The sequence below is a fragment of the Triturus cristatus genome, chromosome 10 (assembly GCF_964204655.1).
Source record: "Triturus cristatus chromosome 10, aTriCri1.1, whole genome shotgun sequence".
Taxonomy (NCBI): Eukaryota; Metazoa; Chordata; class Amphibia; order Caudata; family Salamandridae; genus Triturus; species Triturus cristatus.
In genome coordinates this window covers 638,648,734-638,674,412 of record NC_140593.1, presented here as the reverse complement: position 1 = coordinate 638,674,412, position 25,679 = coordinate 638,648,734, and the positions used below count along the sequence as shown (strand labels likewise).

Here is a 25,679-nt window from a genome sequence, read left to right as displayed (position 1 = left end):
ATTACTATCAGATGTTACATGTTTTATTTATACTGTCTCATCTTAGAGTTTCTTAGTGTTGTTTTGTTTTAGCCTTGTATATAGGGGGTAGGTGTGTAATATTGTGCATTTACTCATTTCACATATTTACTTGTCACTGTAGTCCACCTTGCTTATGTTTAAAGGTGCACCATGGTGATAGAACCTGGTGTGGTGTTGCTTTTGTAGTTTGATGTCAGTTGCATCTGACATTAGCTGCTGGATGGATGTGATCACTTTTACTGGAATAAATCTAACTACTATTTCACTACCTGGGGTATCTTTATCTTCATTTGAACCTGAATTTTACAGGTACCAGCTCCTGAAGAAGAAGAGTTTCAATTGACTTGAGAAATTGAAGTTGCTGAAGGTTGCGCAGCTGAAGAACTTCCTATAGTAGATCCTGAGGTAGCTTGCCAAGAACAACCAAGCACTTATCAGGGCGACTGGATCCCAGTGGTGGACATACATGAAGTATTTATAAGAACTAGAAGCCAAACACAGTTAGACAGACAGGAAAAGAGCGAGGACCAGTCAGGTGTAGAAGAACTCGCTCAGGAGAGTAGGAAAATGACTATTAGGGAACCTGAGCAGGAACAGTTAAGGAGAGAACAACATACTTAGACAGAATTCCACATTCCTGAGCCTGAGGAGGTACAGGTAGGGTTTAGAGAAATTGTTCAGGCAGAAGAAGGTCAAGGGGTAAGAAGACCTGAACAGGACCAGACAGGTGTAGAAACACAGGTTCAGGATACAGAAGAAAAACCAAACATCACCCATCCTGAACAGGGTCAGATTGAGGTAGATGAACTTATCCAGGCAGAACAGGCTAAAATATTAAGCCCTGGACAAGGTCAGATAGAGAGGAAATCTGAAGATAAAGATGACCAAATTGTGCCACAAATAAAATAAAATAAAAGAAGTCTTGAAGAAACTGACAGTGCAGTGAGAAAGGGCGATAATTGGCACAGGATTATCAAGAGACTGAAATACTGCCCTAAGACAATCAGTGAAGAACCTGATCAAGTAAACAAAGTATCCAGTCAATCTGGACCTTCCACTGCAACACCAAAAAGAAGCAGCCAAAGATTGAAGACAATGAATAACAAGTTCAAGGGTCCTGAATGGACATATGTCATTCTTGAAGATTTTGAAAACCTCGACTTGAATGAAGAAAGTGACGAAGAACTGAATGTTGAACGAATTGATGAAGAAGTGAGATCGACTTGAAAGAGAGAAGACACTTGAGGTGTTCTCTCATACCTAGTTTCTGAAATTAAAGAAGAGAAAAATCTTCTTGTCCAAAAATGTCTGATAATAAAGTTACTGGAAAACCAAAACAAAGCTGTATAAAGAAGTGCTGTAGGATCAGTGTATGTAGATTAATATTAGTCCTCATAATGTGAGTAATATTAGCAATAGCTATTCCTTATTTGACGGCTACGAACAAACAAAATAGTACTAATATACATGCAAAGGTAGCCAACATTAAAGGAGATAGAGTAGACTTAGAAACACCAGATGAGTTAGATTTACACTACACTGTGAATAAAAATGAAATGGATTTAAATATATTTACAAATCTATTAGTAAATTCGGTAGAAACAATGGAAGTTAGTGATTGTTACGCTTGCATGAAATTACTAGGCCTGGGCCAAAATTCCGTTCCGCTCGCGGAAATTGCTATAATTTGGCATTTTCGCGTTCCGCGGAGAGCGCGAAAATGTCAAAATTTCTGCAATCCGCATCTTACCGGTAATTTTTTTCTTGCTCGTGCTGTGAAAAAATACATTCTCGTGTACGCGCGATCGCCTTACCTGAATCCCCGCGTTCGCCGACAAGTTTTCCCGATCCGGTTGCGTTCTCCACGAGATGTTAAATTGTTGGTAGCCATTTTGCGCTGTCTCGCGACAGTTCGTGCCCGCATTAACGTCATTTGTCACGCGATCATGTCATTTGTCGTGCGATCACGTCATTCCTCTCGCAATCATGCACCGCAAGAGTATGAGAAGATTGAGATCTCGAACACGTCATTCTCGAGCGAGAGCGTGAGGACGCGGGCATGTCATATCGAACGCGAAAAGGAGAAAGAGACCCCGAACACGTCATATCCAATGCGACAGGGAGCGAGAGAACGCAATCAAGTCATTTTGGACACGCCATCGACATCCGGCGGAAGTAATGTGAAGCTCGAGAACTCGAACATGTAAAATTTTCAATTTGGAGAAGAATATCAGCTCTAGCAGCATGAAACCTTCTGCAAATGATGATTTGGATGAAAACAACTCCTTAGATTGACATTTGGCTGTCCTTTTTTGTGCAAGGAGTTCTTTTTTAAAAAGGTGGGGAGAGGGAGGAAGTGCCACAGAATCTCCAACTTCCTGTTCCTGTCCAGCAGGCTCCTCCCAGTGCTTTGTCCATCTCCTGCTCATTCTGCCTTTGGATTTTGAGCTGGAAAGATTACTCTTTTTGTCTGATGCATCATTGCAATTGGATTTGAGGATTTTTTAATTGGATATCTTACAAGTAAGTGGTTGTTGTGTCTGTTTGATTGGGGGCATTGCAGTTGTTGCAACTACAATTTATTTTTGGTAACTATCATCATTCCTTTTTTTAAAAAAAATTGTGGGTAGTAGTAGTCAGTAGTAGGCCCGAGCTAGTCATGGCCTCATGGGTGTGTGCATGATGAAGCAACTGTTCCTTTGGTGTTTTTTGAATGTATTTCATTTTCAAGCATCATTTAGGGCCTGGATGGCATTGGATTTAGTTGGGATATGTGTTTTTTTGGGGGGGGGGCTTTCTGTTGTTGGGCCTGGCCTTGTGGCTGGTGGCCATTTAGAAGCCTAGGCCTGCAAGCTTGTCTGGCCTTGTCTGCCAACAGGCCTGCTTTCATCCAGTAGGATCAGAGCAGGTAGCCACAGCTTTATTAATCAAGTGTTTCTGTGTGGTCTGTTGAATTTAGACATCATTTAGGGCATGGATGGCATTGGATTGAGTTGGGAAGTGCTTTTTTTGGGGTGGGCTCTCTGATGTTGTTGGGCCTGGCCTTGTGGCTGGTGGTCATTTTGAAGCCTAGGCCTGCACGCTTGCCTAGCCTTGTCTGCCAACAACAGGCCTGCTTTCATCCAGTAGGCTCAGAGGCTGAGCAGGTAGCCACAGCTGTATTAATCAAGTGTTTCTGTGTGGTCTGTTGAATTTAGACTTCAATGGATGGCATTGGATTGAGTTGGGAAGTGTGTTTTTTTGGGGTGGGCTTTCTGATGTTGTTGAGCCTGGCCATGTGGCTGGTGGTCATTTTGAAGCCTCGGCCTGCAAGCTTGCCTGGCCTTGTCTGCCAACAACAGGTCTGCTTTCATCCAGTAGGCTCAGAGGCTGAGCAGGTAGCCACAGCTGTATTTATCAAGTGTGTCTGTGTGGTCTGTTGAATTTAGACATCATTTAGGGCATGGATGGCGTTGGATTGTTTTGGGAAGTGTGTTTTTTTGGGGTGGGCTTTCTGATGTTGTTGGGCCTGGCCATGTGGCTGGTGGTCATTTTGAAACCTAGGCCTGCAAGCTTGCCTGGCCTTGTCTGCCAACAACAGGCCTGCTTTCATCCAGTAGGCTCAGAGGCTGAGCAGGTAGCCACAGCTGTATTAATCAAGTGTTTCTGTGTGGTCTGTTGAATTTAGACATCATTTAGGGCATGGATGACATTGGATTGAGTTGGGAAGTGTGTTTTTTTGCGGTGGGCTTTCTAATGTTGTTGGGCCTGGCCATGTGGCTGGTGGCCATTTTGAAGCCTAGGCCTGCAAGCTTGCCTGGCCTTGTCTGCCAACAACAGGCCTGCTTTCATCCAGTAGGCTCAGAGGCTGAGTAGGTAGCGACAGCTGTATTAATCAAGTGTTTCTGTGTGGTCTGTTGAATTTAGACATCATTTAGGGCATGGATGGCATTGGATTGAGTTGGGGAAGTGCGTATTTTTGCAGTGGGCTTTCTGATGTTGTTGGGCCTGGCCATGTGGCTGGTGGCCATTTTGAAGCCTAGGCCTGCAAGCTTGTCTGGCTTGTCTGCCAACAACAGGCCTGCTTTCATCCAGTAGGCTCAGAGGCTGAGCAGGTAGCCACAGCTGTATTAGTCAAGTGTTTCTGTGTGGTCTGTTGAATTTAGACATCAATTAGGGCATGGATGGCATTGGATTGAGTTGGCAAGTGTGTTTTTTTGGGGTCGGCTTTCTGATGTTGTTGGGCCCGGCCATGTGGCTGGTGGCCATTTTGAAGCCTAGGCCTGCAAGCTTGCCTGGCCTTGTCTGCCAACAACAGGCCTGCTTTCATCCAGTAGGCTCAGAGGCTGAGCAGGTAGCCACAGTTGTATTAATCAAGTGTTTATGCGTGGTCTGTTGAATTTAGACATCATTTAGGGCATGGATGGCATTGGATTGAGTTGGGGAAGTGTGTGTTTTTTGGGGTGGGCTTTCTGATGTTGTTGGGCCTGGCCATGTGGCTGGTGGCCATTTTAAAGCCTAGGCCTGCAAGCTTGTCTGACCTTGTCTACCAACAACAGGCCTGCTTTCATCCAGTAGGCTCAGAGGCTGAGCAGGTGGCCACAGCTGTATTAATCAAGTGTTTCTGTGTGGTCTGTTGAAATTACACATCATTTAGGGCATGGATGGCATTGGATTGAGTTGGCAAGTGTGCCTTTTCGGGGTGGGCTTTCTGATGTTGGTTGTCTTAAAGACATGCTTTTGTTGTGTGTGTCTGGTGTGTGTTGGTGTGCATTGTATGCACCCTGCAGACCTTTTTGGGACCTGTGACTGTTCGTATTTGCATTTTGTTGCATTAAAAAGGCAGAGCAGTGCTTTAGCATGCATCCTTTACCTGGCTTTTATAGGCCTTTTGTCAGCTCCTGGTGTTTCCCAGGCCCCCTACTTGTTTGTGATTTGTGAGTGTCCATGTGACTGGTGGCCTTTTTTTGTGTTGGGAGTTATTAGTGTCCTGCTTTTGCCATATAGGCCTGCATGGGTTTCCTATTGGTTTACTGCTTCCATCCACCCACCCCCTTTGCCAGCAGCAGCTCCATGGAAGATGAGATGCTCAAATAATTTAATGGCAAATAGGGACCACCCCACTTCCATTACATTTTTATTTTGGTGGTTCTTATTAACTTTCCTATCCTTCCTGAGAGTGTAGAGTGTGACTGTACACAGTAGTATAACATAGCCCTTGTTGAAAAAAAGTCATAAATGACTAGAATATATCTTCTGTTTGCACTAGTACAGTAGTAAGTAACTGAACCACAACAACAAATGCAACATTTCACTGATGTTCTTCTCCTGGCTTATTTGCTTTTAGGTGCACAAAAAGCCAGGGAGGAGGTGTCATCATCATCACCCGGCTACCCGTTGTACTGCCAGCCAGACAGAAGTCCTGCAGCGCATCACGTCCACGTGTGACCAGAACTTGTTGTGCTTCTGCATCCTGCCTGACATCTGAAGAAGATAGCCCCAAAGAAAGGTATCAGGTCCAGTACCAAGAAAGTTGCCGGTGAGAAGAAGGAACAGAAAAAGGAAGTGCCATTAACCACGACTGGTGTGCCGGCCAATGTTTTTTTTGGGCACCAAAAAAGTTACGCCTGCAGCAGCATTGTCCGGAAACCAAGCTGGGAGCAGCACCTCAGCACCAGCGGTCCAACCCCACCAACCTAGGCTCAAGGCCTTTAGTGTCGCAGAGGTAGCCAGTCTACTAACGAGCAGAGGTGTTGAAATGTCATTATCGCAAAGTAGTACACAATCAACGCAGGCGGAAACTCAGCAGATAAGTGTGCAGCCGCAACAAGAACAGCAGCAGCCGCAACAAGAACAGCAGCAGCCGCAACAACAGCCCACCATAGTAGTTGTTGCTCCTGACGTAGGGGCATTTCAGGAAATCGAGTTCCTGCAGACAAAGTGGAGCAAACCACTGTTTCGGAAGATCTATTGTCTTCCAGACCACCAGCAAGGAAAAGGAGGTTTAGTCCATCATCTTCTTCTTCAAGCCCCACTTCTGATGATCGTGATGCCACTTGGCATCCACCAGCTCAGTCTGAGAGTGATGCACGCCACAAGACAATGCTTCTGAAAAGGAAGGTCCCAGAAAAACTTAGAGTTATGGAGGTAGATGTAGAAGAGGGGGGTAATGTTGATGAAGACGAGCCAGTCATCACGCACATCACTCCCACCCCAAAGGGATTGGAGACCAACATTCTCACCTTATCCAGAAAGGCTGCTACTGAGCTGGATGTAGCACGGATATCACCAACACAGGTTACACCACCACTACCTCCAGCTGCCATATTTTCCAAGGCCCGGCAGGGACCTACATCCAGCTCAACCATCTCAGTAGGTAGTGGTAGTAAAAGTCACAGTGTAGCTGCACAGGGTCACATTCCAAGCACACCCTCCAGTTCATCTGGTATTGAAAGTGGCACATCCAGCAGTGCCAGAAAGTTCTCCTCCCCAGTTTGGGACTTCTTTTCTGTTAGCACCAAGGAGGAGAACGTTGCTATATGCTCAATTTGTCGACAAGGTGCTCGGCGGGGTAAGCTTGGTACAAACTATGGTACTGGAGGCCAAGCAAGTCATCTCAGAATACACCACACTATCGTGTGGGAGAATCACCTACTTCAGTTAAAAGAAAGTAGAAAAACTCAACCCATTGAAGTTGGTCAGGAGCGATATTATTGCGGTGGAAGGTGAAGAAGAGGGAGGCATTTCTAGCCCTGTCCCCAGTAGTGCAGTGGTAATGCCCACATCCTCCTCAGTAACATCTGAGTGGCACCGCAGTTAGAGCCATACTCAGAGTCAGGCTGTGACACCAAGGCGACGAGTACCGCAATGAGACAAACTGTGTTGTTGAGCCTAAGTGGGTTAATGAAAACAACAGCACCACAAAGGAAAGTAATCCAGCCTACCATTGAGAGCATGCTTAGGTTGGAGGGGCAGTTCCAACGCAACCACCCAACGGCACGGTTGTACAATGCGAAGCTGGCTAAAATGTTAGCACTGGACCTTCCCCCTTTTTTATTTGTGGAGGGGTGGGTTTCCTTGAATTTGTGTCAGCCATCTGCCCTAAATGGAAGATTCCCAGCCGGTCCTATTTCGCAAGAATTGCTGTTCCGGCACTACATCATGATGTGCTGGAATTGGTTGGACAAGCTTTGCAGCAGAGTGCTGTTCACAATATCCACCTGACAACAGACATGTGGACCAGTTGCCAAGCCACAGATTACTTGTGCATCACTGCACACTGGGTCTCTGTTGTGGGGGTTAGAGATAAGCTATCTGCACGAGGTGCTGTTGACACAGCTGCGATTTTTAAAGGTACTCGGAAACATACAACTGTAGCCATGTTCGCCATGGAGAAATCTCATACGGCTGTAAACATTTTGCAAGAGTTTCGCAGCAAGGTTTTTGAATGGCTGCGCCCAAGAGGGCTTAGTATTGGTTTTGTTGCCACAGACAATGGCAGTAATGTACTTAAGGCCATGGATCTTGGTTCCTATTTCAGGGTTCCGTGTTTGGCGCACTGCATAAACATTATAGTTCAAGACTTTCTGAAAAAAGAACCCATAGTCAGCAACTTACTGGCCATATGCCGAAGAATATGCACTCATTTCAGCCATTCTTTTAAAGCTCGGAAGCAGCTGAGGATCATTCAACGTGAATATAGGATGCCAGTCAAAGCACTCATCCAGGAGGTGGCAACACGTTGGAACTCAACGTATTACATGCTTGATCATCTGTTTGAGCAGTACAGGCCACTCAATGAATATGTCTGGAAAAGAGGGGATGCTACTGTTAAAGGCATGAACCTTCAGATGGAGCAATGGAGCCGAATTAAATGCCTGACTGAGATACTTCGTCCTTTTGAGGTCTTCACACGTGAAGTCAGCAAGGAGGACTGTACAATGGGCCAAGCTATCCCATTATTGCAAATGCTAGAGCATCAGCTGAAGAAGGTGTCTGAATCATACAAAGGTGTAGAGGACAAAAGGGAAGCCTATGATTTGGTGGAGAGCTTAGCCCGTCGCTTAGCTGAAAATACAAGGATAGAAAATAAAATGTTGTCACAAGAACATTACATTTGTGCCACAATCCTGTATCCACGTGCAAAATTTGGACTGAAGACATTCTTTGCTTTTTCAGAGATTGATGTTGCCCGCTACAAAACTTGTATAGCTGAGGCAGTCAGTAAGTTGGAAAACGAACGGCTGCTAATTAAAAGCCCGCAAGATCAACCCACAAGAAGTACTGCAGCAGGGCATGCAGCATCAAGTGCAACTTCGTCGGCTGAGGGCAGTGCGTTTGGATCACAACACTCACCATCACTATCGTCAACAGCAACAATAACTGGATCATTAGGCCAATACAATCGTTAGACGATTGGTATGTAAAGTTAGGCATTAATAAGCACAGGGAGAAAAGAGCCCGAAAGCTTACCAGCAGCACCCCTGAACATTAAGCGGATGGTCCAGGCCTATCTGGACGACCCAACAGAGGTGTACATTGATCAAAACCCATTGCAGTATTGGTATAGGAAAAGGTCTGAATGGCCACTGCTCAGCAGGCTGGCGATGAGCTATCTGGCTTGCCCTGTCACAAGTGTCTCTTCCGAACGTGTTTTCAGTGCGGCTGGTTCCATTGTAACAGTGAGAAGGACCAGTCTCTCGCCCAAAAACGTGGAGAGGTTAACAATGATCAAAATGAATCAGCACTTCATACCACTGAATTACACAATACATGAAGCAATAGAGGAAGATGAGGACAGCAGCTCAGGTGACGGAAGTAGTGTGTCACATGATTACCTACTACTGGCTGAACCCCCAGAGTTTGATGACGAGCTATACTTTCCTGACAATTAGGCTTGCACTTACTGTCTTCCTCCCTTTTTTTCCCCTTTATTTGTGTGTCTGTCGTTCTGGTTACAAACTTGTGAATCACAACAAATCCATTACCACCATCTTCTACTCTTCTTATTTATTATACAAGTTTCAGGTGTTTGCAATTTGACAGTACAGTCCTCCGAATCTACTCCGCTCCATCATACTGAATCTCCCGCCTAAATTCATTGCCCTCATGAATGATGATTGGATGATGGAAAATAGAAGAAAAAATAAAAACTTTCCTAGTCCCGCCAAAAGAAGTGGAGCATGAATCAGATGACTACTAGAGCTATCCTCCTTTCAGAGCCGAGAGAGACTGCCCATTAACTGAAAATGAGATGAAACAGGTAATGACTGATGCCATTCATTGGACGCAGAGTCGCAGACTGAGTGATTTTGTTGTTGTTTGTTGTGCATGAAGTTATGTCATTGTGCACTAATCATCTTTCTACAGTACACACTAAACGTAACTCAAGGTGAATTTTCCCCTTCTTGCAAATAAGAAATGTGTACTTCTCCTGCAGCTTGATACATTGCTTTTAATTGAATACAGGAAGGGGACTCAATCTGCGCACTGAGTATGATTGACAACAGCACCGTCCATGATGATAGATGATGGCGAAAAAGAAGGCCTGTTAACTTAAGATGAGAAGGAACAGGTAATGACAATTAATGGCATGCATTGGACACCTGACTCTGAGCAATTGGTGTTTGTGTTTTCGTTGTTTGTTTGTTGTGCACAAAGTGAAGTCAAAGTGTACTAGTAGTCTTACTGTACACACTAAAGAGTGACTCAATTCAATAATATTTCTACTCTTGTTGTGTAATAATAAAATGTTACTTCTACTGCTCGCCGATCTTCACAGTCAGTCAGTACAAGTATCGGAGATGATTGATGGAATAATAACAAGTCAGGAGGACGTTTCACGAGTGGCATAAAAGCCTAAAGGTAAACACGTCAATAACAACCACAGCAGACCCAAATGTCTGTGTAGAAGTAGAGTCGAGTGCAGTGGTGGGATGACTGCAGTACATTGATTTACTAACTTAAATTGTAAAATGCTATGTTTGGAATGGATATGGGATTTGCCTTTGTCCAACTCTTTAAAAAAAAACTCTAAACGTAGGATGTGCTAAGCAACGTGCTGTCAGGCCTCTCACTGTGGGCCTGCTCTCTCCTGTTGTTGTTGAAGGTCAATGCTGAAAACAGACTAGAGTAGAGATGATGCATACATGCCGCCTCGGAAAGTGTTCTTGTTGCACTACACCATAACTTGTGCATTTGTTTCAACCTTGTTTCTCAATATCCCCTTTGTTTTTCCATCTACAATTACAGGCCGGGCCTTGCCCTATACTTGGGAAAACATTACAATGCACACTTACCTTACCAATAAATCGACATTTTTTTCCAGCCGGGCAGTGGCGAGTGGCGACACCCAAGTTTGATGGACGAGAGGACCAAGAGGAATGCCGAGATGCAAATCCAGTCCACATTTTTGACCTGGATAACACAGTAACATTCATCTTCTTTTGCTCTCTGTTTACGATTCCTCCCTATCAATATTTAAAATTTCTATTTGCTATCTGTAAAAGTATTAAGGCCGGAAAAACAGAACAAGAAGTGTATGTAATCCGGGTGTCCTCATCAATCATCACCATACATGCATTTCCTTTTTCTCCCTTAACATATGGATATGGTAGTCTTCAAAGATTGTCGTTTGTTTGTCCATGCTTACTGCTTTTCACTGTCAAACCTTTCCCCAAACCCCCTTCCCATCCATTCAACAAACCCTGACCCTCTTCCCCCGGGCTGTGTGACTTATTGTCGAGGCGTGACTAAATTAAATGTACACCAATACTTAATCACACGCTTGCTGGGGCGGATGTGGCAAAAGCAACAGTACTTCAATTTCAAGGCAAAGCGATGATCTTCTTCTGCTTTCCCACCCATGAGTAGTATATTTTAGAGGTGATTTTATTTAACAAAGGAACATATACCTCAGCATTAATTGCCGGCATTGATTGGATTTGTTGTCATTCCTCATACACAGCACTAACTGTTACGCTGTAGGCCTAGTCAAGTGACTCAACCTCCTTCAAGCTTGCCACCCGGAAGCACCACCAGCTGATCCGCGCCGCCAAGAAAACAGCATTCAAGGACCGGCTGGACAACAACGCACACAACTGCAAGGAACTCTTCAACATCGTGAAAGAGCTATCCAACCCCAGCGCAGGAAACAACGACATCACCCCATCGCAAGACCTCTGCAACTCCCTCGCCTCATACTTCCACAACAAGATCGCGGACATACACAACAGCTTCAACAACCAACCAACGCACACCACGACAGAACAACCACCCCCCACCACCACCCTCCACGCCTGGACCCCGATCAGCACCGAAGACACCATCCGCACGATGAACTCCATCCACTCCGGATCACCGACCGACCCCTGCCCTCACCACGTCTTCAACAAGGCCGACGCTGTCATCGCACCCCACCTGCGAGACATCATCAACACATCCTTCGACACCGCCACCTTCCCCGAGAGCTGGAAGCACGCCGAACTCAGCGCTCTACTCAAGAAACCCACAGCGGACCCCACCGAATTCAAGAACTACCGCCCCATCTCGCTCCTCCCGTTTCCAGCCAAAGTCATCGAGAAGACCGTCAACAAGCAGCTGGCCGCCTTCCTCGAGACGAATGGATCCCTCGACCCCTCACAGTCTGGCTTCCGAGCCAACCACAGCACCGAGACCGCCCTCATCGCCGCCACCGATGACATCCGAGCCCTGATGGACAACGGAGAAACAGCGGCCCTCATCCTCCTAGACCTCTCCGCGGCATTCGACACTGTCTGCCACCGCACCCTAGTACAGCACCTCAGCAACGTCGGAATCCAGGACAAGGCTCTGGAATGGATCATCTCCTTCCTCGACGGAAGAACACAGAGAGTCCGCCTACCACCGTACAAGTCAGAGGCCACCGAAGTCATCTGCGGCGTCCCCCAAGGATCCTCGCTGAGCCCCACCCTCTTCAACGTCTACATGAGCCCCCTCGCGGCCATCGCACGCCAACACAACCTCAGCATAATCTCCTACGCCGACGACACCCAGCTGATCCTCTCCCTGACCAACGACCCCGCCGCCGCAAGAGCCAACCTGCACGAAGGGATGAAAGAGGTAGCCGAGTGGATGACGACCAGCCGCCTGAAACTGAACTCAGACAAGACGGAGGTCCTCATCCTGGGCTCTTCACCCTCCGCCTGGGACGACTCCTGGTGGCCTCCCGCCCTGGGCACCGCACCCAAACCGACAGACCATGCACGCAACCTGGGCTTCGTCCTGGACTCCTCCCTCTCCATGACCAGACAAGTCAACAACGTCTCCTCGGCGTGCTTCAACATCCTACGCATGCTACGGAAGATCTTCTGGTGGATCCCCACCGAGACCAGGAAGACAGTCACCCAGGCCCTCGTCACTAGCCGACTGGACTACGGCAACGCCCTCTACGCCGGTACCACCGCCAAGCTCCAGAAGAGACTCCAGGCTATCCAGAACGCCTCAGCCAGACTCATCCTCGACATCCCACGAACCAGCCACATCTCCGGACATCTGAGAGACCTACACTGGCTCCCCGTCAACAAAAGAATCACCTTCCGCCTCCTCACCCACGCACACAAAGCCCTACACGACCAAGGCCCGAGCTACCTCAACAGCCGAATCAACTTCTACGCTCCCAAACGCCACCTCCGTTCAGCCAACCACGCCCTCGCCGCGGTCCCCCGCATCCGAAGAGCGACTACAGGAGGAAGGTCCTTCTCCTACCTGGCCGCCAAGACCTGGAACTCCCTCCCGACCGACCTGCGCCTGACCCAAGACCACCTCTCCTTCAGGAAGAAGCTGAAGACCTGGCTGTTCGAGCAGTAGCGGCACTCCCCCTACCCCCAGCGCCTTGAGACCCTACGGGTATGTAGTGCGCTTTAGAAATGTCTTTGATTGATTGATTGATTGAACACAACTATAGTTTGTAACTCTGTCTAGTAGGCTATCCCAACCACCATTATGTTTTGTTGTAAAATATTTTAGCATATTATTGTCGCTCGGTAAGTTCTGTACTGTACTTCATTCTACTACTCCTCGAATTCAATTTAACACACCCCTTTGAGTCCAGATAAAGAATGCATAGACTAGAGAAGAGACTGAAAGTACTAGTAGGACAAGTCAATCAGTGAGGGGTGTCGCATCTATCTGTTTGTGTCTTACACAGTCAGCCAATTATTTAAATCAAACACTGGCTATGGGCGGGCCTGCACCAGCAAGGAAACAGTGTGATGTAAAACAGTAACCCCACCTACAAAACATTAACAACATTGCATGTAACGTAGAAAAATAGATTTAATTGACCCTAACAAAAATAAACTAAAAACTCACAAAAGCTGACCCACCCCCCTCCCTAACCCCAACCAATGTCCATAAGAAAGTCCAGAAAATAGTCCAAAAACCCAATGCCCAATTCCCACCCACCCAAACAAGAATTAAAAAAGGGTCAGAAGACAGGGACTAAGGTGTGGGGTGGGATTGCAGGAGGACACGAATCTGCTCCTCTAGATGGGCGACGCGGCGTCCGAGGGCACGGCAGTTGCAGCCACAGTGGGGAGGGCACCAGAGATGGTATTGCGGTGGCGGCGGGCAGCCGCCAGATGGTGGCGTCGTACCAGTGGAGGCGGTGGCTGGGGCCCGGGGCACTGGAGGAGGCTTGAAGTACTGCTGCAGTCTCCTCCTCCTTCTCTGCCAAGACCACCAGCCGCTGATATTCCTGCTGGATTGCCTCCAGCTTCCGGCGCCGTGCCTTGGCGGCCAACTCCTTCCGATTGACTTTGGAAGGAGTAGCTGTGTATCAAAAAGAAAAAAACAAGACAATTGTAAAATATACTCTTAGAAAAACAGTAAGACAAATTAATTATACACATAGTGGCATGGTAGCACTATAAAGCACAGTACATAACATTTTAAATCTCGCCCGTCCTTCTTCCTTCCACCCGTCTTTCACTTTTTAGTTGAACACCGGGTGATCTGATCTGACTTTTAGTCTTCTCCATAAAACTTTTAAAGCGGAGTTGAAATCAGATAGATGAGGCCATTGGTTACTCAATACTCCCGCCCCTATGCCAATTAAAGGGTGTCTAGTCTAGTTCACTCTTAAAACGTTCACAACAAGTCTTACTTACTTAGGACATCGGATGGCAGGCGGACTTTGTCCGCCCCCATCCTCACGCTAAAAAGGGTGGGGGTCCCGTGGGGACAATTAGGATGCGCCCGCCACAGTGCATCCTGGTTTTTTTACATTCTGGTGGGCGGTGCCGAAAACAGTGCTAAAAATACATGTTGTGCTTTTCCAAGCACAACGTGACAGGCCCCGTGCGGAGCCTGCCACGTTTTGCTTTGAAAGGCAGGGGGGTACCATAGCATAGGTACTCTCCATGGGGGCCCCAAGCAGACTCCGCATGCTGGCCGCCACGTAAAGGCATTCCAAAATGCAGATTATATGGCTGGCGGTGTGTTCAGACACCGCCACCATATTGAACCCTTTTCCGCCGGTCAACTCTTTTCTACAGGGATGGCGGGAGGTTTGCTCCTGCGGGGTCGGCGGTGACTACCGCCGGCCCGGCGGGGGCAATCCGCCCGCCATCCTAATGGGGCCCTAAGTCTCAACAGTACAGTATACATACAGTACACCCTTGCAGTGAGTGTTGTGTCAACAATAGTTAAGGATTATGAAGCTAACTTACCACCGCCCGCCACTGGTGCTGGCACTCCCCCTACCGCTCCATGGTTGGTATGGGCAACTGCCGCATCCTCTCCCTCCACGTCGCCTTCGCTGGCCCAGGCAATGGTGGTCGGTAGTGCGCCTAGAAAACATTACACATATATTAGGCGTCATATACACCTCCCCCTATTGGTCAGTAGCAAGATTGAAAAATGAGTTAATAGTATATAACATACATCACTAGTACAAATCAGGTAGTAGTAGAGTAGACACTAATAGTTATATATGGTCCCCCCTAGGGTATTTCTATCCTTTGCTTGGTTAGCCCGAGCCATGCAACCATTTTACCTTTGTGTCTTTTATTTTTGCACATGTGACGTTACCTTGCAGCTTGTTGTATAAGACACCTTTGAGCCCACATGCCTCACACTGCTACTGTCTAAGCGCTGTGTACAAGCGGTCAACAAAATCATTAACAAGCCACTTTTTTATGAAGTATTGGTGTACTGTTAGTCCATATTGCTTATCCATAAATGCTACACTTTTTGGCATGGCTGAGAAATGCTTGCAAGTTGCAATATACTAACACGCACCATTTCCTTTTTCGCAATACAGACGGAAGATTCCCTTCTACGAACCAGAGCTTTGCAGAGCTTATGATGCAACAACTACCAGTACTAGGTTCTTCTAAGGTGAGGGGTCCCTTCACTCAGAGATCTTCATTTATAAATTTATATAAACTAAATTCCTAGGGGATGGTGGTGCTGCCTTCCACCACCGTTCAGTTATCATGATTTAATTCCCAACTGTAAGTAAGTGTAACAATGTTTATTGTTTTAATGTTATTGATTTTCCTGTTGGTGCTGCACTATATAATAGAACAATGTACAGAGCTTCTCAATTCAAAATAAACATTTTGAACTTACATAGACTTGGTGGTATTTGGTATGGAATTACACGAGTGAGCAAATTAAAGGAAGGGTGTGCATGTGCATTGCTTCCACGACTGAGAGGTTGGGTATGTTATGTTCTGGGTTGTCTACTTGTTGGGTATCTTGGGGGGAGGGTTCGGAGACCTAATACTTATGACAAGACACTACTATAGTCGGGCAGGGGATTGTGGTGGGTTCTGAATTTCTGATTGAGGTGTGTGAGGAAGGTCCAACATACCATCACCAACATCCTATTTTCTTGTGCAAAGGTCTGTATGTGCTAAATCCCTACAACAGTAGTAGTATGTCCTATAGGCTATCATATCAAAATAGTAATAAATCTGGTTGGGCATTTGTTGGTGTGAATTGTCAAAGCCTCAAGATTAACAAAGACTCAAGACTAGAAGTAGTACAAGAGGACGACCCAAAGGACTGGGCTCAATGGTTAGAGCTACTGGTGAATCTGAGTTTTATTTACAACCTTTCAAATAAAGAGTGGCCAACTGGGCAAGCTTAGCTACTACAGTACAGACAGACTGATAGTAGTAGCAGGGATAACAAGATTTTTGAAACCGTACAAATCGAAGGATAATTGTTGGTAAAAAATAGCATTGGGAAACTGAAACAATAGTTCGTGAAAAATATGGTGCAGTAAAAGTTATGGAATAAGAAATGTTATTAAAAACAAGAAGACTTACTAGGGCCAGTAGAGGAGCCCTCGTTGGTGTCCTCCTGGTGGTGGTGTTCTCCCGCCGGCTGCCCACTCCTTGTCTGCCTGCCCCTGGGTGCTGATGAACAGGAAAGATATAAGAAAGAGACAAACATTGAGGGATGGTGTCAAACAAATACAATATTTTTAAAGAACGGTCAAAAAACACTTGTGTAAACAACAATTGCAATAACTAAATTGACCGATCTCATCTGGTCAACAAGTAGTATAGGGGGATTTGCGGATCGACTACTTAAGTTACTATTTATCAACAATAATCCAGTCTTCCATTCTGATTCCAGAATACTAAGTTACAGCTAAGCCTAAGTACGACGTACCACCCGTCCTAGCCCACCTATTCCAGGCGTGCCAATTGTACATTAAGTATGCATTTCCACTTCTTTTTGTCCTCAACAATGCATATGGTCAAATGGAGGACACATGACGACATTTTTTGTATACACCAAATTTTGGGTTGATTGATTGATGCTGATGTTCTGCTAGTGCTAAGCCACCACTCATTGAACAAACTAGAAAAGGTTCTAATAAAAACTGGCATACTAGCAGCACGTGACGTAACTGAGGGGCATCATGCATACCACTAAAAAATGACAAACTCATACAAAGTACCTAAACCTAAGTAACAATCCGCCCCTATCTCTTAGTGACAGGACAAAGTAAGGACTAGAGTCACTGTAGCATTACGTAACTTAATTTCTCTAAAATAAACTCTTACAGAATCACGCTAAGCGAGCGCAAACGCAAAGTTGCAAACAAGTAAGATTAGTAGTAGCGCAGAGGAGCACCTGTGTCATAACAATCACAGAAGACTTTTAAACGTAATTAACCTGGAATGTAAGCAGCAACATTCTAGCTGGTTGGAAGAAAAAAAAGATATTCGCAATATATAACACAGAGCAGAAGAACAGACACAAAGTAGTAATATTTAAATAGTTACTCACCAAGACCCGGGACCTCCACTCCTAGCAGGTCCAGCAGGTCCTGCTCACGGTCCAGGATGTCGGACCACTAGTGCGTCAACTGCGCCTGGGTGCGCCGAACGCCAGGGCAGCGCAACACTGCCCGGCGCACCTTTCTCCACCGCTGTCGACACTCCCGGAGGCCGTACCCGGACCCAGGCCTGCCACCTGCTGCCAGGGTTGAGGGGAGGTGGCGCTGCACAAAGAAAATGAGTTCAGCCAACTCCACCTCCTCAAATAAGGCCCGTGCATGCACCCCTTGTGGGCGTCGCCTTCCACAAGGAAGGCGGTCGCGGCTCAGGCTGAGGGAGCCCTACCCTTTGACATGGTTCTGGGGATGAGAGACGGGGTGGGAAAGAAAAGGTAAGAAAATTAAAAAAGCAAGTAAAGGAAATAAATAGCAGGCAATAGAAAGAGTGAAAAAGTAGCTAAAAAAAAAAAAAAAGTAGACAAAAACAAAAAATATAGAAGTAGGAAAATATTTAGAGAAATAATAAATAAAAAAGATTTTAAAAAAGTGGCTTCAAACAAAGGATTGGAAAGATGCAGGGAGGATTGAAAACCACGTACGCAAGATCGCGCGATATTTTCTCCCCGAGCACGCAAAAAGCAACGTGAACAAGTAAAAGCGTTCGCGAACAGGAAATACGTACCGCGAACGGGCGCGAGCATGCATTGCGTGACCCGGAAAAGGAAGTAAGCATCGCGGGAGGGCGAGACAAGTGAAATCAAGATAGCCGCGCCCGTGAGCAACCGCATGGGTAAGTTGGCGAGCCGCGATCACGCAAAAAATACAGCGAACAGGCGGGAAAAAAACTTTTTGGAATTTAGTAGAACAGAGGAGACAAGATTTACAAAGAAGGGCCTCTGAACCAAAACCTCAGATACCTAAATGGGCTGAGAAGGAAAACCTTTTGCTAACTGGCAAGACTCATGCTGCTTTGTCACTGGATTTTGAAAAGAAAGGGAAAATCTGACTCCATAGACTAAAAACAGAACAATGCATTTATTGGTTTCAGTGAGTGTAAACATAACTTTTTAGTAATTGGGGGTTGGAGACTAAAAGGAGGAACTGATCCAGTATTTTCTGGCATTTATTATATTTGTGGAAACAAAGCCTATTTTATGCTGCCTGATCATTGGTACGGGGGTTGCTATCTTGGAATAGTATTCCCTAAAGTTTATCTTGTTAAAAGAATCACTGGAAGCAATAATGACAGTAATGGACTAACCCGATATAAAAGAGCTAGTTTTTCTGGAATAGTAGGTGATATATTTGGTGCATTGATACCTTCAGTGGGAGTTTTGCTGAATTCTCGGAAAATCTGTCAATTGTCGACAGTAGTTGATCGGTTATCTAATGACACTGCTGGAGGATTTTTATTGATCAATATAAAATTAGTTGCTGTTAGATCTATGGTTTTGCAAAATCGACCTGCCCTTGATATCTTATTAGCAAAAAGGGTAGAGTCTGTAAAATGTTGAAAGTGCAACATTGTTGCACTTATATTCCTGACAAAAGTGTAGAAATCGGAAGGTATATTAAAAATATTACACATTTGGAAGAGGAACTGAAACCACTGGAGGTTGACAATGTATGGAAGAAAATAACAAATAGTTTTTCCACTATCAGTGGTTGGTTTTCTAACATAGGTAAAAGTATCTTAGGGCAAATATTATTGCCGATCATGGGCATATCTTTGTTAGTTCTGATAATAATGTGTTGCCACAAATGCAGTGGAAAAAGAAAGAGGTACGAAGTGAATGAGAAGTGTAGAAAAAGAAAATTAGATGAAATACGACTTGAAGAGTTTAGAGGAAATATCTACAAGAGAATGAAAGGATTGCAATTTAAAAAGGATAAAGGAAGGAATGAAAGATTTGAAGAAGTCGAAATGGCAGAATGCTAAAGTTGGCATCTGATTTAATAAAAGCTAGTGATGGCATAAAATGCCATCAGAGAGGGGATTGATGGAGCAAGGTTTTGTTTAAAAAGAAACTTGCTCGTATGCAATCCTCTCAAATAACCTGTAATACTATAACCAGCATGTTTGTGAGTACTAACGTTGCACAACAGTTTACATATTGTATCTAGGGGAAGCTTTTCTATGTATTTTACTAACAGTAACCCGAGTGTCCTTAAAATGGCCGCCAAAAACGCGGGAACTCTTCTGCGCATGCGTCTACTGCATCTACGTAGTATGATGTTTCCTGTCGCTTGGTGGGAAATCTTTGCAGCTGTGCAATAGCTTTTAACATGGCTGCTTGAAACCCTCACATTAACGCACATGCTGTGCTGAAACTAACCAGTGCAAGTTTTACTAAGCCATTAATGCAAAAGATATATTAAGTAAATGGGGTTAGAGTAGAAGTAAGTGGTATACAGTGAATTCAGTTAATTTCGAATTCTAACACGTTTTTTTCTGACTTTATTAATAGCTCGTATTTGGGCCTTGGAGGGTGACCGATGTCCCTGTCCCTTTGCGGCAACTACGCATGCGTGCTGCATCCTCGTCCAGGGACCAATGAAGTCATTGAATGGCTGTCAAAACACATGCCCAGCAAGGACATGGGAAGCTCAACTCTTGAACCTACGAGAGGAAGAGGTTGAAACATTGTACTACAGATTTATCGATCCACATATGAAATGCTTGTGGAAATAAAAGTTGTGGGTATTAAAATGAAGGGGCGGGGAATTAGACAATAGAACTAAAGAAGGTTATTGCACTAGTATGGTGTGATGTTCTCACCCCACTGCCTGGCCCAATCAAATTGAGGGGTGTACATAGAATTGAAACATTAGGGGGTGGATCATACACTCGAATTGGTATAACAGAGGTAAGTTTTAGCTAGTTAGACACACTTGATGCCGAGATGCTGACTCTATGCTGAGATGCTGCCCGATTTTGCTGCAATCTGACTGAAGAATCCAACACTAGGGAAGAATCGCGGAAAAACTGAGGAGGCAAATCTAGGAAGGGGTCCAGACGAGCCCAAGCTGGAGAGAGTAGCACCAGAGAGGGGTGCAACACTGGCATTACACTAGAAGAGGTCACCTTCCCGGTCCTGAACCTATCCTGAATCCTTGATGCTCTGATGTCTAGGTCCTCACACCAATCTAGGTAAATATAGTTCTGTGGGGTTATGCACCGTATTTGCTCTCTGTTCTTTCTCTCCTCAGGCACTGTCATTACAAGAATTTAATTAATGCGAATTGATTATAAGTTAACTGTACTATTTTTCCTGATGGAGAATTTTGGTATATCTACGTGTATTCTGATTTGACTCACAAAATGATTAATTCAGATAAAACTTTAAAACTTCTACTGAGTCTGTGGTTCTTAAATAATGGTTAAATGTGTTATTATTTCCTCCCTATTCTAATCTACAACAAGATCTATCGACAAAGTACATTTACATAAGGAGACAGGGAATGGTAATGATACTGGTGTAACTGGTCTCTAAGGTAAAATCAAAATTGATGACCAGCGGATATTTGCTAGCTCATTGGATGTATGAAAATATATATGGGCCCGAAGTGAGAATCGTGTGTATGTGTGTATCTAGAGCTGGTAAACTCCTCTGCATCACCTTCAGACCCAGTATGCGGATCTGTGGAAACGTGGCAACATAAGGGGATTGCAAGTCTTCAAACACTACTAAGGTAAGAGCCTTGGCATAATCAGAGAGGCTATATCAGAGCTCTTAAATAATGAGACTGCTGCCAAAATTTGTCACCGCACTACATGACGCCAAAAGGGACCAATTGATTTTGCTACAGGACAAGTAGATTTATGAAGCAACCTGCCCCAGGGACAAGTAGATATTTTATAAAATTCCACACCCCTGTGTGGTTGAACTATAATGGAATAATGTTGGTTCCAACCTTGCATAAAGCAACTGGACCAATGGAACCTTTACATACATACCACCAGACCCGATTGAGACTGGACACTCCCGATTTGTGAAGCAAAAAATGGCTTTATTTGAGCTATCTCTTATCTAAAAATTGCCTCTGCTTCAATAAAAGTGAATAGGGGCAATACAGTCTACCATTTTCTTATAGTCTCCCACTTTACCTCTTAAAAAACTGGCACGCGTGCCTACCACAAATGTCTCCCTAAATTACCCCTGAAACTAACCACTCAATTTTTTATGAAAGGTTGCGATTGCCAAACATGAGTCACTTTTTTGTGTGACCGGCCCAAATTTTGGTCCCAATCCAATCCTGCACCTCAGGTAAACAAGTAACGCCCATTCTGAATTATATGTTCTTCTGCACACCAGCTTACGTTCACAATGAGTCTGCGTGATGGGGACATCCCACCAGGCCGTTCGGCTTCGAAACTGTACTGCCGTCCCGGTAGATGAGGTAATGTTGATCGGTTGTAAACACTTTCTGCATTTTCTGTCTTCTAAACAGGTGGGAGTTTGTAGATGTCACTGGCCTCGATATTCCCCGTTTCTTTGGAAAGGATGGTAGTTTTCAGAACCTGCAAACACAACAATTGATGGACAGAATGCAGAACAATGTCATACATTCACCCCAGTACAGAGATCTAGGCCTAAATCCATCGTTTTTTTGCTCACCATGCCATTCCAGTTTGAACCCAGCCATTTGCAAATCAGTCTTGACCCTGTGCCTCATGGGAACAATCCAGCCAGGACTGCCAAGCCAGGTCCTCCCTGGACTAGAACAAGCATCCTAGGACCGGTTTCGGGGCTTCACCCCTCTTCAGCCAGGATAGCTTGATTCCAGTGGCATGGAGAGCACGGGACTCACGTCTGAGCATACCCGTCCCACTTGGGGTGACAAATGCAAAAACAACAATTGATGGACATAATGCAGAACAATGTCATACATTCACCCCAGTACAGAGATCTGGGCCTAAATCCATCGTTGTTTTGCTCACCATGCCATTCCAGTTTGAACCCAGCCATTTGCAAATCAGTCTTGACCCTGTGCCTCATAGGAACAGTCCAGCCCGAACTGCCAAGCCAGGTCCTCCCTGGACTGGAACAAGCATCCTAGGACCGGTTTCGGGGTTTCACCCCTCTTCAGCCAGGATAGCTTGATCCCAGTGGCATGGAGAGCACGGGCCTCACGTCTGAGCATACCTGTCCCACTTGGGGTGACAAATGCAAAACCAACAATTGATGGACAGAATGCAGAACAATGTCATACATTCACCCCAGTACAGAGATCTGGGCCTAAATCCATCGTTTTTTTGCTCACCATGCCATTTCAGTTTGAACCCAGCCATTTGCAAATTAGTCTTGACCCTGTGCCTCATGGGAACAGTCCAGCCCGAACTGCCAAGCCGGGTCCTCCCTGGACTGGAACAAGCATCCTAGGACCGGTTTCGGGGTTTCACCCCTCTTCAGCCAGGATAGCTTGATTCCAGTTTTCAGAACCTCCCTGCTGCCTCTGCTCACAATCAGCTTGTGAAGCAAGTCGCGCCTGCACCCTGTTGTCTGCCCATCCCATCTTGGCCCCAGTGTTGCCAGATTGAGCTAGATCACGCACAATTGGGCTATATTTTTTCGGTTGTGTGGTAAAATGTTGGTTTGTGCTATTTGCCAGATTATAAATATATATATACAACGCTCCAGCAAAGTAGTATGTTAAAGCGCTTTATTAGACAAATATTTACTTGGCATACTGCTGCAACATCAATTGCAATGCATTCACCGCCTGCTTGACGCTGTCCCTGCCGCTCCTTCCCTAAAGTAGCAATATTGGGCTAGTTTCGGCTACTTCTTAGTTGGCTTTGGGCTATAGAAAGCTTAAAAAATCTGAGAACACTGCTAGGCCCTAGTTCTGATCAAGGAAGAACGGATAGAAGAAGGGACCGGGAGACGCCTCAAAGGAGCAGGGAGACCCTGCTGCACAATGGAGAGAAAGGTATGAAGAAAGTAGCGGGAGTGCAGGGAACTTCCACGTGAGGTTGCCACCGACCCCACGATAGCTGTCCGATGCTCCTCGCACAGCTTTATCACCCCCTTCTAAACCGCTGAATACTCTCAATACACCTATATAAACTGATTGACCCTTTTAACCCCCCCCCCCCCCGGGGATAGCCGACTGCAGTCCACCTTCTCCACTTTAACTCCTCAAGCGCCCTGCCCCTTTGCACAGCTACATCACCTCCCCTTGTATAATGGACCACTTCATCTCACCATGCAAAATGGACTACCACATTGCTGCATTGCCCTTTTCTGTACTACCTCCCTTTCCACAGCCTCTGACCTTCTGTATTCCCCCCTGCATTAAATGTCGACTGCCCCCGCTCAGTTTTTTCATCAATTCCTTTCCCGCACATCTCGATCACAACCTTTTGCAGTCTCACTAGCGCTCATCTTCCTAGTTCACCCAATCCATTTGCATAGCATAGTTGAATCTACCACCATCCTCGTGAACATCTGCTTTACCCCGTTCCTGCACGGACAGAATGTGAAGTCTTATTATATTTCAGATAGGTAGGTGACTTTAACCCTCCTAGAGTAAACATAAAGTGTTCATTAATACCCGTCTTCACTTCTTCAAGGCCCCCATTGCAAATCATATTATATTATATTACAAATCATATACAGTGAGCTGTCGAGACTTGGATAGATTTAACCCATGGAGCTAAAGAGAAACACTGCTCTTTTGTGAAATTATGGTTTTGCGGATATCTGTGAATTCCTACACCTCACACTGATTCTTGTAATTTGATTACTTTTTTCCAATAAAGCCATTGTTAAACAATGGGAGAGCTTTTCCCCAACTGGCAATGTTAACCAGCATAAAAGTGTAATGCGGTGACTCCCACCAGTTTACTCTTTATTTCTGCCACCTGCAGTCCTCAAGGCTAAATGGAATGCAGGAGCTCCCATGGTAGTTCTAGAGAAGAACTGTGAGTCTTTCAAAGTGGTGGAAAACTATACATTTCCATACTTCCACTTGAAGAATTTGTCTACATCAGGACTGTCTCTTATTCCCACCTACTGTTGCCCTGCTAACAGTAGCTGAACAGTACGCTTTTTTAAAATAGTTTTTGTAACTTGCGGCCGAAATGCATAAAAAAGTATGGGAAATGTGATCCTGAGCGCAATGGTGAAGGGGCCTGTGAGTGTGAGGCAGGCCCCGAGATGTGCCTTAAAAAACAAATTATTTTGCGATCATTATGCTGGCATTCACATTCAGGTAAATACATATACAATATAATTAGGGCTCCCCGTTTTATGGTATTTATTTTTTGGACATTTCTGTCTGTATTTATCCATACTTATTTTTGGGCCATTTTATTCATATTTATTTTGTGTTTTGCGTATAAATGATGTTGTAAAACTGTACATTTCCATATCTATTTAACTGATTGACGCACACTCATACTTTGATGTCTGTCGTGTTTTAGCTATTTAAGCTGCCAAATATTACATACCAATACATCCACTGGTAAAAACTAGCATTATACCATGAATGTATGTTGACATATGCCTTTGTTTAAAGAAATTCCATCCTGTTTTTTAATTTCAAATGCTGTCCATCTGCTCAGCTGCTGGCCTATAATTCATGAAATATAGCACAGAGAATCACTTAAAAGACGCACAATTTTCTGTATTTATCCACTTTTAAAAATAAACGCAGGCATTTATCTGTAAAAATCCATAAAAACTGAAAACAGGGAGCCTTAAATACAATGCACACACCTTAAATTAAAAAATGCACGTTAAAGTAATCTATGGAAAGTGGACTCTTTTATGGTGGGTTATGAGAAAGCTCAATTGGTAATAATGTACACACTGCAGCTACCTGTGTGTGTAACCAAAGAGCCACATAACTAAACCCTGGTTGGTTCAGTGGGGGAATAGTGATGTGTATTTATAGTACTACGAGGTCCTAGCCTGTGACAGAAAGAATTGTAAACATGCAAGTCAACTTGCAGTGGGCCTCTAGGGCTACCATTGTTTTGATTTATAGGCACTAACATTTGCCTGCTTCATATTAGATTGCCTGCAATCCTCTTCTTGTGTTTGCACCTACCGAGGAGCATAGCCTCTTTATCATCCTTTTGATCATCTGACTTGTATTCTTTCACTGGCCCCATTTGGGGAGCTACTTTTTTCTTATTCATTAAGCGCTCAATAAGAGTGCAGGTGTTTTTGTTGGTTCCCCTCCCCTCCATTCCCCCATTGCTTCTCCTTCACCTGCCACCACTTCCTCCTCCATTGCTCCACTACCCCTTTCAGTCCTTAAGAATATTCTTTCAGTTTCACTTTTGGAGAGCCCTGCAACTGACATTTGCTTCCAGGCTACTCCATAATACAAATAGTGTCTATCACTCCCACTGTTTCTGCCCAGCCACTGCTCAACCTTTCCTCCCACA

The 25,679-nt window shown here is 45.1% G+C and overlaps 1 long non-coding RNA gene across 1 annotated transcript in view; it reads right to left on the bottom strand.

The window, feature by feature from the left end:
- Positions 1-13,497: 13,497 nt before the first annotated feature.
- Positions 13,498-25,679, bottom strand: part of LOC146789830 (uncharacterized) — a 61,120-nt gene continuing 48,938 nt past the window's right edge. The window contains exons 2-4 of the long non-coding RNA XR_014969870.1: positions 16,317-16,406; positions 14,709-14,828; positions 13,498-13,809 (exon numbers count right to left, since the gene is read on the bottom strand). This is a non-coding gene — a long non-coding RNA (uncharacterized LOC146789830). The remainder of the gene's footprint in view (positions 13,810-14,708; positions 14,829-16,316; positions 16,407-25,679) is intronic.